General features: G+C 41.1%; 1 pseudogene; it reads left to right on the top strand.

Annotated features, from left to right (window-relative positions):
- Nucleotides 1-251: 251 nt before the first annotated feature.
- Nucleotides 252-2,923, top strand: LOC129055011 (uncharacterized; annotated as a pseudogene).
- The last annotated feature ends 3,955 nt before the right edge of the window (nucleotides 2,924-6,878 follow it).

Genomic DNA, 6,878 nt, shown 5'->3' with positions numbered 1-6,878 from the left:
AGTTTTCCAATATTCTTTTTCAAGATTGTTTTGAATGTCAGATCCTTTGAATTTTTTTATGAATTTTAGAACGAGTTTCTTTGTTTCTGCAAAAATGCCTTCGGAATTTTGATGGTATTGCATTGAATCTGTAGATTACTTTAGATGGTATTGTCATTTTAACAATATTGTCTTACAACCTGTGAATGCAGAATGTCTTTCCAGTTATTTCCACACTCTTTATTTTTTTTCAGCAAAGTTTTGTGTGTACCATGACGGTTAGATTTCTGCCTGAATAACTTATTCTTTGATGCTATTATAAATGGAATTTTAAAAATGTTTTCATAGTTCTTTACAACTGTATGGAAATATAGCTCATTTGCCTATGTTTGTTTTGCATCCTGCCTCTTTTATTAGTTATAATCGGTTTTGTGTTTTGTTTGGAGCTTTATACCCATAAGATCATGTGTGGATATAATTTTACTTCTATTTTTTATTTCTAATTTAGATGCCTTTTATTTCTTTGTCTTGCCTAATTGCTCTGGCTAGAACTGCCAGTGCTACATTGAACACAAGTGGCAAATGCACCATCCTTGTCTTGTTCCAGATGTTAGGAAAACAGCTTTCAGTGTTTCATCATTGATCATGATATTAACTGTTGGTTTTTTATACATCCCATTGTCATGTTGCAGAAGTTCCCTTCCATGAGTAGTTTATTGAGTATTTTTATTATAAAAGGGTGTTGTATTTCATCAATGTTTTTTCTGCACCAATGAAAATAATCACCTGCTTATTCATTTTCCTGTTACAGTTTATTACACTGATTGATTTTTTATATGTTGAGCCGCCCTTGCATTTTGGGGATAAATCTCACAGGGTGATAGTTTACAATCCTTTGATTATACAGTATTGCCGCTAGTATTTTGTTAGTATTGCTAGTATTTTGCTGAGATTTTTGCTTATATATTCATAAGGGATATTGTGCTGTAGCTCTCCTTTTTGTGCTCTCTTTGGCTTTGGGGTAAGGATAATGCTGTTATCAAAAAATGAATTAGCAAGTATTCCTTCTTCATATATTTTGTCAGAAGAGTTTGAGAAGAAATGGTATTAATTCTTCTTTAAATGTTAGGTTGACTCAACAGTTAATGCAGCTATTTGGTCATAAATGTTTCTTTGTTAATCGCTTTCGATTACTAATTCAATCTCCTAGGTTATAGGTCTATTCAGATTTTCTCTTTCTTCTTGAGCCACTTTGGTGGTTTGTGTCTTTCTAGCGATTCTTCCATTTCATCCAGGGCACCTAATTTTTTTTAGACAGTTGTTCACAGTATACTCCTGTAATCCTTTTGCATTTCTGTAAAGTTGGTAGGAATGGCTCTGCTTTCATTTATTGTTTTAAAAATTAGTCTTCCATGTTTTGCTCAGTCAATATAGTGAAAGGCTTGATCTTTCAAAGAATCTGTGTTCATTCTACTGCTCTCCAACCTTCTATTTTATTGATTTATGCTCTAATTATGCTGTTTATTATTTCTTTCCTTCTGCTAGCTTTGCATTCAGTCTTTTTTTGTTTTCTTCCACTGCCTTTAGGTATAGAGTGAGGATATTGATTTGAGATTTTTTCTTAAATGTAGTTGTTTATATCCATATATTTTCTACTTTCACTGTATTCAATAAGTTTCGGTATGTTTTGTTTTTATTTTAATTTGTCTCAAGATATTTTATAATGTTGCTTGTGATTTATTTTTTCACTCACTGGTAGTTGAAGACTCTATTGTTTAATTACCACATTTTTGTGAATTTTCCAGTTTTCACTTATTTATCTTTTGTTTCTTCCATTGTGGTTGTAAATTATATTTTGTATGATTTCAAACTTTTAAAAATTATTAGGACATATTTTGTGGATGAAGATATGGCCTATCCTAGAGAAAGTTCCATATACACTTGAAAAGAATGTATATTCTGCTGTTGTTGGATGGACTGTCCTGTATATGTGTATTAGCTCTCAGTGGCTTATACTGTTGTTTAAGTCTTGTATTTCTCATGAAGCTTCTGTCTGGTTTTTCTATCCATTAATTAAAATGAGATATTGAAGTGTCCAACTGTGACTGTTAATTCTTTCAGCTTTACTGAGGTGTAATAGAGAAATAAAAATTGTACATGTGATGCGTGTATATGCACATTCTGAAATGATTACTAAAATGAAGTCAATGAACATGTTAATTACCTCACAGAATAGTTACCTTTTTGTGTGCATGCGTGGGATAAGAAAACTTAACTCTATCCCTTGTGACTGCAGAGTGGCCATTCCAGCTGCTCCAGGCTCCAGCAGAGGAAGACCGGGGCAGTTGACACCACCGGGGGGCCCTCAGGCATGGCGCGCACGCATTCCAGAGGCCACCCATACCATGCTCCTGGCCGCCCAAGCTGCAGTCTCCCTCTGTGTGCAGGCAGCAGCTGCCTGGCAAACCCCGAGCCCGCTCGCACTCCCAGCCTCGCAGAACCAGGGCCTGGTGTACCAGTGGCTGTGGTCAAGCCAGGCATTCTGCCCGGCGGCGGCTGCACAGGAGCGAGAACTGAGAACCTGCCAATCAGCCCCACACGGGGTGACTGCCGAGTGCCCATGGCAGCAGCCCCGATCTCCCTCAGGTGGAGGAGTGGTTGGCAGGCACGGCCTGGGGGCCCTCAGGCTGGGCACGCTGGCGATCCCGAGGCCGACCAGGCCATGCACCTCCCTCCCGCCTGGGCACCCAAGCTGCAGCCGCCTTCTGTGTGCAGGCAGCAGCCTCCAGGTAACTCCCGAGCCGGCTGACACTCCCCACATCTCGGAAACGGGACCAGATGTTACTGTGGCTGCGGCCAAGCCAGGCGGTCTGCCCTGCAGCAGCTGCACGAGGGCAGGAAGCGGCCCTCTGTCCCATCTCTGGTGGCTGCAGAGGGCCCCTGACTAGAGGTCTCGAGCTCTGACAGAGGAGGAGCCGGGCGGGGGTAGGGTCCGGCTTGACCATTTGGAATTACAATACACTTCACCCATCAACCACAGAACATACAGTGGAGTATCATCTATGTGCAGGTGAGTATACTGCTCAAAGCGATTTACAGATTCAATGCTTTTCCTATCAAACCACTAATGTCATTTTTCAGAAAATAGAAAACAGTTAAAATTTTTATGGAACCTAAAAGGAGTCTGAATAGCCAAGCCAAAGCAATACTAAAGCAAGACATAAGCTAGAGACATCATATTACATGACTTCAAACTATAATACAAGACTATAGTAATCAAAACAAGATGGTACTGTTAGTAAAACAGACACATAGAACAATGGAACAGACTAGAGTACTAGAAACTAAGTCCACATGCCTGCAACCATCACATCTTTAACGAAGTTGACAAAAGTAAGCAATGGGAAAAAGACTTTTTATTTAATAAATAATGCGGGGATAACTGGCTAGTCATATGCAGTAGAATAAAACTAGACCCCCATATTTCACCAAATACAAAAATTAGCTTAAGATGGATTAAAGAGTTAAATTGAAAATCTCAAGCTATAAAATGCCTAGAAAAATACCTAGGAAATACTTTTCTTGATAATGGCCTTGGCAAATAATTTATGGCTTAGTCCTCAAAAGCAATTGCAACTAAAACAAAAATTGACAAGTGGGGTTTAATTAAACTGAAAAACTTTTGCATAACAAGAGAAACTATAAAAGCAGTAAAGAGATAACCCACAGAATGAAAGAAAATATTCACAAAATACACATCTAACAGAGGTCTATTATTCAGAACCTATAAGGAACTTAAACAAATCAACAAGCAAGCAGCAAGTAACTCCATTAAAAAGTGGGCAACAGCACATGAACAGACACTTCTCAAAAGAAGACATACACACAAGCACCCAACAAACATATGTAAAAGTGCTCATCATCACTATTTATTAGAGAAATGCAAATCAAAACCGAAATGAAATACCATTTCACACCAGTCACAATGGCTTTTTTTTGAAAAGTCAAAAGAAAAACACATATCAGTGACGATTTAGGGAATAGAGAACACTCATACCTTTCTGAAGGAATGTAAATTAGTTCAGCCACTGTGGAAAGCAGGTTTGGAATTTCTTAAAGAACTGAGAGTTGAACTACCATTCAACCCAGTAACCCCATTACTGGGTATATATCCGAAAGAAAATAAATATCTACCAAAAAGACACATGTAGCCATATTTTTATCACAGCACTATTCACAATCACAAAGACATAGACTTAACCCAGGCGTCCAGCAGTGGTGATCTGGATAAAGACTCATGAAATACTATAGAGCCATAAAAAATTATGCCATTTGAAGCAACATGGATGCATTGTTTCCAGCAAGCTAATGCAAAAGCAAAAACAAAATACCGCATGTTCTCTCTCATAAGTGGGAGCTAAATGCTGGGTACAGATGGTCATAATACAGAGGGGCAGGAGGGGCCGGGACTGGTGGCTCACGCCTGTAATCCCAACACTTTGGGAGGCCAAGGTGAGCGGATCACCCGAGGTCAGGAGTTTGAGACCAGCTTGGCCAATGTGGTGAAACCCCGCCTCTAATGGAAACAAAAAAATTAACTGGGCATGGTGGCTGGAGCCTGTAATCCCAGCTACTCGGGTGTCTGAGGCGGAGAGTCGCTTGAATCCGGGGGGCGGAGGTTGTAGTGAGCCAAGATCGCGCCACATCACTCCAGCTTGGGAGACGGAGCAAAACTCTGTCTCAAAAACCAACAAAGAAACAAAGAAACAAACAAAAAACAAAGAGGGAGGAGGGAGGGAATACAGATTGATTAAAACTATCGATTGGTTAGTGTCCTCTCTACATTGGTAATGAATTCATTCACTTAATTCAAAATTCATCCATTCAATTCATAATTCAGTTCCCCCTGAGAAAAAAATATTCACTTGTCATTAAAATCTCTCTGTATCTTACTGATTTCAGATAGAAGTTAAATTTCACCTTAATAATAGAAACAAAAGAACTAGTTAAACTGACAAAAACTAATAAACGTTTGCTCAAATTTACTGACAGAGTCGTGGGTTCTTCATATAATAGTAACATTCTACCAGTTTTAAGTAAAATAAATAAGGAAACAATCTTATTTCCATCGCCTACCGGGAGGGACGTGCCCCCGCTCCCAGGTGAGTGGGACCCTGCGCTCTGGGCGGGTTGCGCCGCAGCCTCTGGCACCTCTTGTTGGCAGCCTTGCCGTTGCAGGCACAGGGTAGGCATTGGGGGGCGGGAAGCTAGCCAGGCCCAGGCGATTCCTTTGCCAGGGGCTGGGCAGGTGCAGAGAGGGGTGGAGCGGTGATGCCCGGGGCGAGGGAGCCTCCAGCTCTGGACGGTTCGCCGCCTCTGCCTCAGGAGGGCGCTGCAGGAGCTGGGTGGGGAAGGGGAGGGACGAGGGGACGCAGGCCAGGCCACGTGGCCCCTTAGACCTGGGTGATGCAGGAGGGGCTGTGGGAGACCAGAGAGGACCCAGAGCAAAAACCGGGAACTGATACCACTGGCTGAATATTTGTCCTCTTGCGGAAGTTTGAAAGTCAGTTATTTCATTAAAGTTTAATTTTATTATAAAAATAACAACCATTAAAAATTCCCTGTAGACACTGGAATGATAAATTTTGGTACAGTTTCAGCATAACAATCTTTGGAGATTTTAGATATTCTAATTATTCAAATTGCGGCCATGCTTCAAAATATATGCCGTATATTTTTATGGCATCCACCCCTGTGTCCCTGTGTCCCGCATCCACCTCTGTGTCCCTGCTGTCTCAGGAAACGAGCTTCTTCCTCCTTCCGCAGACTCGGATCAAGCTGTCCTCCCTCCGGCGCCTGAGGCGGTCATGGGGACAGCCTGCCCTCGAATAGCCCGAGAAGGCCCGGCCTGTGCCCTGTGCTCGGCGTGCTGTCCTGGCTCGTGCCCCTCAGAGCCCCTCACAAAGCAGTGTGACAGGTGTGGAAGGAACCAGCACCAGGCAGCGGTGAGCGGATGGATGCTCCAGGGATGTGGGGCTGCTGGCAGCCAAGAACCCAATGCCAAATTCCATGGCATAATTTTGGATATTTTTCCCTTATATTTTTGTGTAAGGCTTTCAGACTTACACATTTTGAGTTTTTAAAAAAATATAGAATAAACTACAATTCTGACTTCCATACTTTACCTGTTGATAGCAAGTCTTCATAAAGTTTTTTGTTAAAGGGGGCTATGCCCTCTCCATAGGTTGGCCTTTGCACCCTTGTTGAAGATCATTTTGACCATATATACAAGGCTTTTGTGGAGAGAGGTGTCTCTATTATTTACTATGTCCGCATGTCTTGATTTAATACATTTCTTTTTAGATTTTCTCCTTTTTACTTTTTGAGACAGGTTCTCTGTCATCCATGCTGGGGTGCACTGGTGCGACCATGGCTCACTGCAGCCTTGCTCTCCCAGGCTTAAGCAATTCTCTCACCTCAGCCTCTGGAATAGCTGAGACTACAGGTTCATGTCACATTGCCAGGTTAATTTTAATTTTTATTTTAATAGCGATGGGTGTTCTCACTATGATGCCCAGTGTGGTTTGAACTCCTGGGTTCAAGGAATCCTCCTACCTCAGCCTCACAAAGTGCTGAGGTTACACGTGTAAGTCATAGAACCTGGCCTCAAAATAAAACATTTGAAAACAGTTCAACAGCGCTGCAATTAGTTTTTGATTTAAAAATTGTGAGGGCTCCCCACTTGACATTCTTTTACAAGTTTAATTGGCTATTTTCAGTCTTGAGATTTCATAGGTTTTAGAATTTTGTATTTCTGCAAGTAAATATTGTTATGATTTATATAGCTATTGAATTTAATCTGTTGTTGATTTCATTAGTATAGACTAAAGAAAATTGTT

The sequence above is a fragment of the Pongo abelii genome, chromosome 13 (genome assembly GCF_028885655.2).
Source record: "Pongo abelii isolate AG06213 chromosome 13, NHGRI_mPonAbe1-v2.0_pri, whole genome shotgun sequence".
NCBI classification, from domain to species: domain Eukaryota; kingdom Metazoa; phylum Chordata; class Mammalia; order Primates; family Hominidae; genus Pongo; species Pongo abelii.
Note: the sequence above shows the minus strand (reverse complement) of the source record. Positions and strands in the feature narration are given on the sequence as shown.